Source organism: Pyrgilauda ruficollis, unplaced genomic scaffold (assembly GCF_017590135.1).
Source record: "Pyrgilauda ruficollis isolate IOZ18807 unplaced genomic scaffold, ASM1759013v1 scaffold131, whole genome shotgun sequence".
NCBI lineage: Eukaryota > Metazoa > Chordata > Aves > Passeriformes > Passeridae > Pyrgilauda > Pyrgilauda ruficollis.
The window spans coordinates 605,347-618,527 of NW_024511544.1; the positions used below are offsets into that span (position 1 = coordinate 605,347).

The 13,181-nt window shown below is 49.0% G+C and overlaps 1 protein-coding gene across 5 annotated transcripts in view; it reads left to right on the forward strand.

Moving 5' to 3' along the window:
- Positions 1–726: 726 nt before the first annotated feature.
- FBLN2 (fibulin 2) overlaps positions 727–13,181 on the forward strand; it is an 89,822-nt gene continuing 77,367 nt past the window's right edge. For 2 of the 5 annotated variants that reach the window (XM_041459121.1, XM_041459126.1), the window contains exon 1: positions 1,625–1,747. The gene's annotated coding sequence lies outside the window, so the exon portion shown is untranslated. Of the gene's footprint in view, positions 817–1,254; positions 1,277–1,614; positions 1,748–13,181 lie in introns of those variants that run through there. The other 3 variants (XM_041459122.1, XM_041459124.1, XM_041459123.1) reach the window with 3 other exon arrangements.

Genomic DNA, 13,181 nt, shown 5'->3' on the forward strand with positions numbered 1-13,181 from the left:
GGCTGACTTTGCCATGAGGAGGAGGAAGATGGCCAAGCACTGCAGGGAGCTCCCAGCTCTGACTGCAGCAGTGGATTCTGCTGCATCCCTTGGCTGTTGGGATGCAAAGCTGGCAGCCAGGCCGTGGATGCTCTGGTGCCTCCACCAGCTGTTTGCAGCTGTCCCCAGGGCCCGGGCCAGGCCAGGCTGGTGCTGCAGAGCTGCTGCGCTGCGGGCTGGACAGGCGGCCTCAGTGGGATGCTGCCATGCTCCTGCTACTCCTGTTCTTCCCTGCTGGCTTGGGCAGAGCTGTCCTGCCAACAGCTCTGGTGGGCACCAAACAGGGTCTCTCCTTCCCATAACCAAATGCCCGGGAAGACAGAGGAGCCCTTCGGTGTGAAAACATCCCAGTGTGTCTCAGTGCTGCCTGCCCCAGGGACAGAGCTCCAGGGCTGGCCTGCGGGCCCGGCTGGAAACACCTGGTACTGAAGGGACAGAAAGGCAGGGGGAAGCCGAGCCTGGTGCCCAAAGAGAGGTGCCCGAGCTCTCGATCCAGGACTAGCGGCTCCCTCTGGCTGAGCCCCCTGAGCTCACAGGCACAGCCCGCTGTCTGGCGGGGCGCACCGGCCTCACTCCCGAGACCCTCTGAGGAGGGATGCTTTCCCGATGACATAGTGTTTGTTGCAGGGACTCGGTTCGTCCCAGGGACTCGTCTCTAATTTATCCCAGGATGGGTTTCTATAAACAGTCGCTGTTGTCACACGACAACAACAGGACGCTCTCGATGAGCAGATCGGGGGCCGAGCACCGAGCGCTTCCCTGAGGGCTTACGGCCAGGTGAGTTGGGGGCTACTTACATCTCAGTAAGCAGCTGTGGGACAAAAAGAAATTGAAAAGCCCTTTTAGTACAACCTCGAAGCCACCTTTGGTCGACACAGCGGCGTTAACCTGGGTAGAACCAGGTGAGGCCCCTCAGCCCCGGGGCAGGCGTGGCGCTCACCTCTAACCCCCGGCTTTTTCTTTTCCTTGGTAGCTGCGGTCCCCAGGAGCCGGTCTAGGGGCTGCTCCCCTCCCCGTGAGCCTCCCCGCACAGCCCATCCCATCCTATCCTATCCCATCCCATTGTCCCGGTGTGTCGGGCCGTGCTCCGCGGGGCTGCCGTCCCGCCCGGCCGCTGTCAGGTTGGACAAACCCCGCCGCCACTCGGCCCCGGCGCCGCTTTCCGGCCCCTCCCTCCGGCCCCGGGGTCCCGCGGCCCCTTCCCCGCGGAGCGGAGCGAGCGGCGCGGCGCGGCCCGGTAAGTGCGGGGCAGCGCGGGCGCGGAGCCCCGGGCGCTCCCGGAGCCCGCTGCAGCCCCTCCACCCAGAGCCTTTCCGGGACAAGTACGCCGAGATTTCCTTGCGCTGTTCCATTCTCTCTCTCTCCCTCTCTCTCTCGCTTTTTTTTTTTCTTTTTTTTTTTTTTTTTCCTGTTGGTTTGAAAGCGGCAAATTGTCAAAAGAAAAAAAGTTTCTGTGGATGTTTCCGAGCTGTTGGTTTATTGAAAACAACTCGCTGGGTGGAGGCGAGAGCAGCCCGCGGGGCGGGGGGAGTGTTTGCAAAGCAAATGTCATTTGGCGCTGGGGGGAGAGCTGGCCGGATTGTTCCTCACACGCGTCCACCGAGTCGTGCAGGCTCGTGAGCCGAGCGAAAACCAATGGGAAGTTCGAAAGGAAGAGGAGAAGGTATACGGCAGAGTTAAGAAAAGCGCTCTCTGCCTGTTCTTGCTGGTATGCTCGGATTTCTGCAGTGAGCGGCGTTAAAACGGACCGGGGGCAGTGCCGGGAGCTCCGGGAGGACAGGGGAGGGATGTGCTGGGGAAGGTTTGGGGACCAGGCTCGTAGGATCAGTGGAGAAACCGAGCTGCCGGCCGCAGAATCACTACGTGCGTGCAGGGCTGAGCCAAAGCCAGCCGGCTCTCTGCCCCCATGCCTGCCCTCACCTTATCTCCTCCCCTGTCGCTCAGAGCCTTGTGCAGGAGCCTGGCGGTCGCCCCGGGCTGAGATCACGGGAGGAGGATTTGGGCTCACGGTAACACCTGCAGGAAGGGCCTTGGAGCTGGTGTGTGCCCCACTGGTATCGAATTTTCTTTCTCAACCTTTGGCTTTCTTTGGAAAGGAAAGCTGCCGTTATTGCCAAGTTATATTAGCGTCGAGTTTGGTTTCTTTGCACCTATAGGCGATGAGCAGAGGGGCGGTGTTTGGAGTTTGTGTGGTTTGCTAACAGATCATCAGCATCTGAGTTCTCTCCTTTCCTGCTCCTCCTCATGATGAATTCTTGCTTTAGGCATCCCCGTCCTTCAGATGCAAACTGCAAACGGAAGCTATGGATACATCCCATAAATGTGGCTATACTTGTAGCTTACGTATTTCAACAACAAAAACTACAGTTTGTGCTATACAGTTAATGAGTGTAAAATTGTCTGAGAAGATTTTGGACATAAACCCCCCTTATTAGTGGAATGGATTAAATTAGTTTTAATATGAAGAATTTTCCCCCAGTGACAGAATGGAGCCTATGGAGGCCAAACGCTAGTCTTTTAACTAGTTCTTCTCCCGAGTGGCGTCAGCTGGACCTTCAAAATCACTTTGAAGACAGTTACACCAGCATTAATAGGGCTGATGTTGGCCTAAAAATATATTCCAAAAATCACACTCTTAATTGGCACTGCTTTGTTGGCAAAGCTTTCCTGGTGCTGCCTTACTCTTCAAGAGTGATGTTATTTTAATTGCATAAATGTATTATGTCACGAAAGCAGTGCTCTGAGCAGGGTTTATTGAGTTTAGTGTAGAGCCTGGAGCTTTAACTTTTCCACTAAAGACAAGAAACCAATGGCAAAGCCATGGAGCTCTTCAGCCTTGGGAGCTTCTCAGGCACCCCTCTTCTGTAGGACTGCTGGTCTGAGCACACTGCATCAGGCTATTCTGCAAGTGACACTGGAATAAATAATAAGTAAACAGTAGCCTTGCAGTGTGTATAAATTTGAGGAAAACCAGCTCTCTTTTAGTTTAAATCAGTTTTTGAGACTGAAGAGATCTTTACTTTCCATCCATCCACTTTAATACCTTTCCAGTTGCATTAAATGATCATGTGATATTATACATTTCTTAATTTCTCTGATCTACTTGAAGAAATGGTGTTCTCCAGTTTTGTGCACTGAGTGTAGGTGGCCTCTGAGAAGTGATGTTGGGCAGAGTCCCCTGCAGTGCTTGGTGGCATTAAAGATGACATTTCAGACAAAGCTCTTTCTGTCCTGCTCAGGCATGAACTCGTGGGAGAGCAACAACAACCCCCATCTCTGAGGGTTGGGGGTGAGTGTGGCTGAGGATCAGCTGGATCCCACTGGAAGAGGCATGTGGGCTCCCAGGGAGCCTCACCAGAGCACTCCTGAGTGCAGCTTCACTCCTGCATGTGTGTGAGCACCCCAGGCTGCTTTTTGGGGCTCAGGTGGTAGATGGCAATGGAGCAGCAGCACAGTCAGGAAGTGGCATCTTCTGCATCTGATCATCTGTCCCTGCCTGGGATGAGTCCTGCTGTTATTACCTGGAAACTGTTTCGCTGGACAGTTCCTCGGTTCCAGGAGGTGATACTGCTGGGGCTTCCATGCTGCCAGAACCCCTCCAGCACTGCAGAAGGACATCCCTTCCTCTGGATTGCAGCCTTCTCCAGGCTGCTTCCATACTGTGATTTTGTGCCCTCTGAGGGCTCCTGTTGCTCTCACTGCTGTCATGTCTGGTGACTCAGGTCTGACAGGCTGCATGGAGACTGCTGGGGATGGAAGGGACCTTGGCTGTCCCTCCCCATCATCCCTGTGTCACCAGATTTTGCGTCCCATGTAAGCCAAACCAAGCCTCCTGCCAACTATGCCTCTCTCTGCTGCCTTCTTTCCTTAATCCAGGCAGATGAGAAATCTTTACAGGGTTGGTCTTCTCTTTCAAACTGTTCTTTGAAAACGTTTCCATGCCTGGGAGTTTCTTCCCATAGTTTGTGGGGTACAAGGTGGGATTTAGCTGCTTCTGCCAAAATCAGAAGTGTCTCTTACATTCTGCAGAGATTTTGGTGGCTGCTGAAAGACTTGCAGTGGGCACACGCTTTCCTCCAGCTGCCTTCTGGCTGCTCAGCAGAGGAAACCAGAGTGCTGCTGGCTGGGGTCTGCCTGCCCCTTCCGTGAGCCTTTGTCCTCAGGCCACTGTGATCTCAGGTGGCCTCACAGTGCCCTGGGAGCTCGCCTTCCTCCTCTGTCCCAGGGCTGAGCGTCCCGAGGTGTTTTTCTTAGTTGTATGCAGATCCCTAGTAACAGAAAGAACTGTGACTCCTAATTATTGTGCCTCTTATCTCCTCTTCGATGTGCCACCAGCCCATATGTTTAGAATAAGGCTCTGATCTTGTGATATGAGCTCATGCATTCACTTTTGTTTAGCTTTTCCCCCCATTCTCATGCATTAGAAATTTGGATTTCCTTCCAGCTCATTGGCATAACATTAACCTTTCTTTCTGCTGGAAGTGACATGTTGCCTTTAATAACAGGGGCCTGTATTTAATATCCCAAGAAGTCCTTTCCAATTCCATGTTCATAAAGATCAGGAGTTAAACAGAAGAGACTTGGAAAAGGGCTTTCCAAAAAGTGGTTGTTTTCTCCTGCTTATGTTATTGTGGTCTTTCTGTTGGAAATCAAACAGTTGAAACAAACGTAGGTATGAAGAAATGCAGCTCACTTGTGGCCTGGCCACTCCTCCTCCGGTTGAACACGACCAGAGCAAGACCAGACCCTTTGAGCTATGTTATCATTCTTGCCCGTTACAAATCTGACCCATTATTCATTAAAATTAAGCTGTGTTAATTTGCATTACGTGCATTCCTGTCTGTCTTGTTTGCTAAGGAGCTCTGTGGGTTGGAGCAGAGGCAGGGAGAAGTTTGAGGCCTGTCACTGATCCCTGCCTTCAGCATGCAGCCGCGGCGGGGGCAGTGTGTGTGAGCAGAGATGTCACCGGCACTGACTGCTGCGTGCGCTGCAGCCTGGGCTTTCCCCAGCGTGGGCTGGTTTTATGAATGAAGGCAGGCAGGGAGTGCCCAGCCCGGTGCCAGGAACGCTCTGTGGGAGGGACTGGGTCCCTGGTGCAGCTGCACGGACAGACGGACAGCCAGCTGCCATGGGCCGGGCTCGGGCACCCCGACAGCAGCTGCCGCCAGCAGGTACCTCCAACTCAGAACTCAGACTTTCTGCCTATTTTGGTAGGATTTTTTTTTTTTTTTTTTTTTTTTTGTGATCCTTGGCAGGAAACTTCTTTTAGTTTAGTTCTGCTTTTTGCTCCTGACTCTATTCACTGAGAATACCTTGGAGACAAGGAGCTCATTTTTTCCTGTATCCAGAAAACCTTTTAGTAACTGCTAACACCTTACACCTGTACACATAAGTCAAGAAAGGATCTTAATGCAGTTTTGTCTAGACTGGTGATGGAGAGAGAGAGAAAAAGCAATTCCTGGGGCAGGCATACATGACATTTTGGAAATAGAAAATACAACCAGCAAAGATTTTATCCCCACCAGAGCTGGCAGAAGGGGTCTTAGGGGTGTTCTTAATCCACCTCCCTGCAAATCCAGCCAGGTTAGCTCAAACCACCTTTGTTTTTGACTTGAATTAGCTGAGTCTGCACTAGCACAGTGAATGTTCTCTCTGTCCCTCCTGCCAGACATGTGGTGGGGGACTACCAGCCAGCTGCTGGTCCTCAGCCAGCTCCTGCTGTAGCCACGGCCAGGAGACACCGTCTGTGTGTCCCCAGGCTTCACTTAATGAGAGCTGGGCCGTTTGGCCAGCATCAGCTTAAGATGTGCCCCTTACACTTTGTTTGTGCTGTCCTAAATCATCTCAGCTTGGTACCTGCCCCCATCTCATAGCTGTCACTCCTGGGAAATTCCACAGATCCCTGGTGCTCAGGGTGGGCCAGCTGAAATCCCTCAGGGCATCAGTGTGGTTCCCACTGAACAGCTGTTCTACCCATGGAATGGCAGACCTGTTCTTCTGCCCGAGCATTTGTGAACCTTTTAGGATGATGTGGATATTCATGGACAGAGGGTCAGGGGATGCCTGTGGGATCTGAATTCCCATTTAAGTTATAAGGCAATTTGTTGTCTGAGTTTCTGTGGCAATCAGATTTGAAGTGTTTTATAGAAAAAACTTCTAGGATTGCTGCTTTTCTGTGCTATGCTCTGGGCTTTGGAGGTGAGGTTACTTATAAAAAAAATTAAGGTGAAAGCTGGAAAAATTATTTTGCTGGTGTCATGAATCAGATCAGAATGAGAGAATACATTTAAAACTTTGAAACCTTTTCACAGGAGAGTGTTACTTTAAATATATGTCTGGAATGGGGAAAAACACCCACTTCTGCAAAAGATTTAAAAAAAAATAATTAAACTCCACTGTTTAGAAATGATTAATTATTGTAACATGTGAGCACTGCAGAGTTTCATCTACTCACATTAGTATTTCAAATGATTTAAAGTTGTTTGTTCAAGGTTTGCTTTTAGTATGTCATTAAATGTCATGGATTTATTCCAGCTGTCCTCCACAAATGTATCACTTATGAAGGATTTTGCATGGGAACAGGCTGCCAGATTTTAGTTTTGATAGCAAAGCCCAATTTTGTTTTATTTTTAATCTAGTTTTGCTTTGCTAAGTGTATTACTGGCTCAAAGTGGAGTTGACAGAGAAGATGGTAGCAGCTCTGCTGGGCAGAGTTACTGGACAGGCGTGGACCTCCTGAAACCCCCTGAGCCCGGGGTCAAGGGCAGGCAGCTGGTGCAGATCCCTGACCCCACTGACCACTGCCAGCCCGCCCCTGCTCCGGGCCCGCTGGCCTCTGCCTCTGCACAGTTCCCACGAGCACTCCCTAATTTGCTTTAGACAAAGCCAAGTGGATTATCTCGAGCCACCAATTAGACTATTGAAGATAATCCTGCTGCCTTTTGGGTTTGTCTCTTTCCTTCCTGAAGTGAATCAGTGAGGACTGAGAGAGGCTGCTCCTCCATCCACCTGAAGGAGCTGAGCTGCTGAGCCTGCCCGGAGGTTCTGCCATCTCTGTGGAGGCCAACTTTTTATTTATTCAGTTTTCATAACCAGGACACTCACATCTGGTGGCACGGCATGTCCTGTTCTCATCTCACCTGCCTCACGCGGGGAGCTCTGTCCTACAATGCGTACAACATCCAGTCTGATGATCCTGAATGTAGGCTCTTGGGCATGATTAATGTATAAAACTTGGATGGCTGTTTGGGCAGGATATAATGCGATACAGAGCAGATTGGTTTGGGGGATTTACCCCTCAGTTCTGAGCTGCTGAAGTAAATGTTTAGCTCTACTCAGGGGAGCTGCAGAATGCTCGGAAACATTCATTTGCCTTTAGAGCAAAACCAAAAATGCAGTCTGCTTTCTGACACGACGTTTGGTTCCTGGCATGGCTGCCTGCATATCCAGGAGGATATGTCCTGTGGAAAGTGTGTGTAATAATTCGTGAGCTTTTGTAAAATGCAGATGTTAACAGCAAGAGTGCATGATAAGCAATCTCTCGTCTCTTTTATTAAGATGTTTGCATTCTTCTCAAGGTGTTGACATAGCACACTATGCCCTGGGGTGCTGCAAGTGTCTGAATATTTAGGATGTGTAAAAGAACATTTAATAATGTCTCTCCAGTCTGGGCAAACAGGTTAACTTGAGTGCGTCAGTTCTATTCCTGCATTTAAATAGAGTGAAGTGGAAGAAACTCACTGGGGTTTGCTTAAATTTACTAAAATCTCTCTTCCTGCAATGATTTAAAAATAAATTAGCACTTTATGATGTTTGCCATGAAGATGAAGCAAATGCCTAGACCGGACAGCTCACACATGTAATTCTTGGTTATGTTTCTGTGGTTTGGGGTTGCTTGTCTCTGAGAGTGTAAATAGCACTTAAATTGTGTAAATTGTGTGTTTGTGCATTGCTGGGCACTGTGGCATTCCAACATGCAGCTGCACAAAGTTCCATGTTGCTTCCACAGCTGGAGGATGGCTTTGCACTGGGAAAAACCTCCACTAACTGGGAATTGGAACTTGATAATTGTGTTGGATCTAGATGATCTTTAGGTCCCTTCCAACCCAAACCATTCTGTGAAAACAGGCAGTGAAGTGTGTCAGGCAAGCATGTGTGTGTTTCAAATGATCTCCAATGGGTTCAAAATTAAATGTTTCCATTTGGTTTTAAGCCTGCTTTTCGAAAACTCGTTTAAAGAGCCTAAATAACATCTGCTATCAGTAATGTTGGGGCCTTAACAAAGGACAAGACTCTCATGTTAGTGACTAAGGTAGAGCTGGGTGTTCTCAGGAGCAGAGCTGAGGATTTCTCTAATAACTTGAGTAACAACTTCCAGTTTTCCCTCAATGCTGTATTTTCCTGATGGTCTTGTTTCCTCATTAAAAAGAAAAGCTAAGTGAAAGAAAATATATGCTTTCTGCAAAACATCCTATTTTCATCTTTATTTAATTAGCAGGTTTTAATTTGCAGAGTGACTGTCATCCATCTGACCTGCCTCCCGTCCCCTCCCCTCCTTATTGACACTGATATTAGAAGTATGGGAAAACTTAGACTGTTGGCAGAATGGGTGGAAAATCAAATGTTTAATGTTTTGCTTGAACATTTTGTGGTTTCTCCTGAAATTCTTCGTCTGAAACAAAGGATGTTCTTTGTTCTTTATTGGGACACTTGTTTTTACTTGAAAAAAAATATGCAATGTCATTGTGGATTGCAGAAGTTTCTAAAGAAATGACATAAGTTCTCTGCAAAAACATTTTTAAGACCTGGGAAAAAAGGAGACAGTTACAAACTGCAAAAAAAATTGACTGGTTTCATGTGTTTTTGGCAGATTCTTACAAATACATTCAGAGTCAAAATGTTAGTGATTTGGAAAAATTTTGAAATAGAGTAATTTCACATGACCCCCTCTTGGAAGCTTCTGGGTTTTGCATTCTTTGCTCCAACACAATTCCCACTGAAGAAATACTTCAAAAAACCAACATTATGGATTCTTTTTAAAATGTCATTCCTTGCTTTTCGGGTAACTGCGTTGTGTTTATGTATCTTAATCTCACCCTGATTTATATGATCAAAACAAAGCATTCATGGATTTGTTTGGAGTCTGCCTGAACCACGAGACAGGCGGAACTGGCAGGCCCGAGGTGCCCAGCTCCTCCAGCTGGATGTGGGGGTGCTGTGGGCACCCCATCCTCTGTCCCCTGGGCACCCTAGCTCCTGTCCCCTGGACACCCCATCCCCTGTCCCCTGGACACCCCATCCCCTGTCCCCTCGGCACCCCATCCCCTGTCCCCTTGGCACCCCAGTCCTCTGTCCCCTGGGCACCCCATCCCCGTCCCCTGGGCACCCCATCCCTGTCCCCTGGGCATCCCATCCCCTGTCCCCTGGCTCTACAGCACCACGAGGGCTCCCTGTCCCTCCACACCAGCGGGCACAAAGGCCTGGGAGCAAGCAGTGAGGACGCGGGGTGGTGGCGATTCGAAGTGGGAAAGAAAGGTGGCTTTGGGACCATGTGGTGGTCGTACACGTCCTGCCCTTCCAGCCAGGCTGGCTTTCACTGCCGTGCCTGTACTGTTAAATAGCTGGTAGCTGTCACTCCATGAGTATTCCTTTGTTATTTGAGAATTACTGAGACACTTAATTGGCTGTTCATTAGCTGCTTTAGAGAAAAATAAGATTTGATTAATCATCATTTCAGCAAATTATGGCCTGTTCTGCAGGCTAATGGAATTAGGCAGTGAAGAGCTGGCTTCCTGCAGCACGCTGTGCCCTGTCCTGGCCCTGCAGCCCTGCCTGGCCTCACCTGGAGGGCTGGGGGGCACAGTAATCGGGGTCACCCCCACCAGTCAGGGATGGGGCACCTGGACTGGCAGGGTGGTGGGGTGAGGAGCACGAGTGCTGCTGGGGCACAGTGCAGGTTGTGCCTGGGGCTGTGGCTTCCTCACAGCGAGGCCCTGGCACAGGATACCCAGAGCAGCTGTGGCTGCCCTTGGACCCCTGGCAGTGTCCAAAGACAGGCTGAACAGGGCTTGGAGCACCCTGGGACAGTGGAAGGTGTCCCTGCCCATGGCAAGGGGTGGAATAAGATGAGCTTTAAGGTCTCTTCCAACTCAAACCATTCCATGATACTGTGCTATAAACACAGCCTTGATCAGAGACAACTGTTGGTGTCCATTCCTAACCTTTGAGGTCACTTCACTTCCTTTTTGTTACTTTTGTTTTGTAAGCAATTGTCACCTCAATCGAGATCAGATTTCTGAGCTGAGATGTTGAATTCATCCTTGAAGAATATATCTTTTTCTCTGAAATAGTCCCATTACATTATTTCAAGTTTTGCCTTACCAACATGCTAATTTCAAACATAACTGGGTTTAGTAAATTATGCAACAGGGAAGACAGAGCTCTCACCTTTGCTTTAGAGTAAAGGTCAAGAGTTTGAAGACAGGAAAGCTCCAAGATGCAGAATGCAGTTGTTAGAAATCCCACAGAAGGTATTTGTAGATCTTAAATACCAGGGCAAGGATTTAAAAAGCAGATTCTTTACATGAAATTGCTTTGCTGCCTTCTGGCCAAGACTTAAAAGTTCCCGCAAAGGTTTTCTGTTTTCTGCCATCTTTTTGTCTTACATCTTTCCTCTTCCAGGATCACTGACTGTTTCTTCCCTGTAATCTCTTTTAGGGGCCCTCTCTTGGCTGTTGAAAAGCAGTTCTGTCTGCTCCCCCATCTGCCCAGGGCAGAGGAACAGAGACCTCCCTTCCCCTTGCCATGTGGGACTCCCTCAGCCTCCCTGACTTGATTTAGCAGTGGTTGGGCCATTGACCATGTTGACATTGGGATTACATGGAATTTGCTTGCACAAAAGCTGGGGAACAACACAGCCCGTGTGAGTTTGCACTTCACCCTTCTCTGAGCAAACACTCAGGAAATGCCTGCACCAGGCTGGTGCTGGTTGTTATCCCTGGGGTTGGTGCACAGCGTTGGGGACCTCATTGTGGGGCTGGGGCTGGACTAGCAGCAGTGACAGGATTTGGGGACTATTCTCCCTCTGCTCCTCTGCACCTTCTCTGGTGCTAGGCAGCTTCACAGCAAGTGTAACTCTGCACTGTGCAGAATTTGGGAAGAAGAGGCATTTCCTCCTTCTCTCAGTGTAGTGTTCTTGTCAAGCATGATGGTAATTGCAAATTCAAACCAGAAGTAGATCAATAACAATAGAAGAATATTAACAGAAGAGTTAATTGACAAAGTTTAGAGGCTTGGTTTTTGGATGCTGTTAATTGCTTAGCTGATGGCAGCCCTGGAGAGGAACAGATGGGACTCTTCCAGCCCAACATGTGCAACATCTTCATTGCCAAAGATCCCAGACCAGATGCCCAGGGCTTTCCTGGGTCTTGAGGGGCCTCTCCAGAGCTACCTCAGTGACCAACCTCGGCTTTGGCCATGGGGATGGTGGTGGCCCCAGCACAGTGGTGGTGGCCCTCAGCAAGGAGTCCCCTCTGTGTTGGGACTGTGGTCCCTGCTGCACCAGACACCCAGGGGAAGGAAAGGGCCTCAGTAGCCCCTGAATACCCCCTCAGGTCTGGAAGGGGGAAATGAGCTATTTTAGGGCCCCACTGGGGTGGAGGAAGCAGTCCCAGCGCTGCCCTGGCTTTACCTGGGTCAGGCAGCCCTAGGCTCAGCTTTGAAATGTGAAGCAGCTTCCTTAAGCATTGCAGGGGGTAAAAAGTGAATTAACCATATCATAGGCACATGGTCCTTCCCTGCTCAGATTACACTACAAAATCTGGGCAGTTCCTAAGATAGAGCTGGAAAAGGGGATTTGGGAGTGTGAGCAGCACTTGAAGCAGAGCACAGCTGACATGGCTGGGAACAAAAGGTGACAGGAGAACTCGCCACATCTGCACTGCTGCTCATACACAGGTCAGCAGAAATCTTTCCTAACTGGACATTTGTTGCAAATTTGCTGGGAGAAGTGTAAAGTAACTTTGTCTGAGTGCTGGCTTTGCTTTGTGCCTTGTGTTCTGCTAGTTGCAGAGAGTTTGTGTCTGGCTGGGTTTCACTTTGGTTTTTGTACTTTGTTTTCCAGATTTACTTTTTAACTGTTCTTTAGGCTCTAAAGCTACTGTTAAATATCTCCAGTTTGATGCAGTTTAAAGACTTAAGTAGAGAGGGGTGGGTTTGCTTTGTTAGTTAAGGCTGCTAAAGCCGGGTCTTTGCTGCTCGTGGACAAAGCTTTTTGCTTTTTTGTAAAGTTCTCCATAAGCAACACATGTGTTTGTGCTATTAGTCAGATCTTCACGGGCTTTTTTTTTTGTTGCTTTCTCCTCAAAGTGAGCTTCTTACAAAAACAATTATTTTTAATGCCACTTCTGGCCTTTTGACTGGGAATTCAAAGTTTTACCTCACAGGCTGGAGCGAAAGTTAGGTTTGTTTTTGTTAATGTAAGTCAAGGAGTAGCAGTGATTCACTGTGACAGGCTGAATGTGAGCCATATGAACCGAGCTGCACAGGCATAAAGGAGAATTGTGCTGCAAAATATCTACAAGTAATTTAGATTTTGACACACTTACTACTTCTCAAGTTGCATTTCCCCCTCTCCTCACGCTCCTGCCCTTCCCCCACCATCCAGGATCTGATGTGATGGAAAAATATAGGCATTGTCTCTGGGATTAGGAATGGCTGGGCTAAAAGTGCTTTTTGCTTCTGTGGATTTTATTATAGCGGTGTGAGAGCTTCCTAAAGACATGGCAATGACTATATACACTTACATACAGGGTCTTAAATGACGACTTTCTGGGCTGCAGTAATAGGGTTCTGAGATGATCATTCCTATCCTTGGGAGCGTGCGAGTGTTGTGGGCTGGTTTGTGTCACTGGGACACAAACCCCATGCTGGGTTCCTGCTCCAAGGAGTGTGAGTTGTGTGGATTTGCTGGAGCCTGGCTCCCACAGCTGTGGGTGACTGGGGGCAGGGGCTGCCTGGCCCCAGGAAACCCCAGGAAACCCCAGGAACTGGCACAGGGCCACTGTGTCCCACTCTGGGGGCAGCATTCTACAGAGCCCTTTTTTTCCAATGAAACACTACCAATTTCTTTTGTGTGTGTTTTG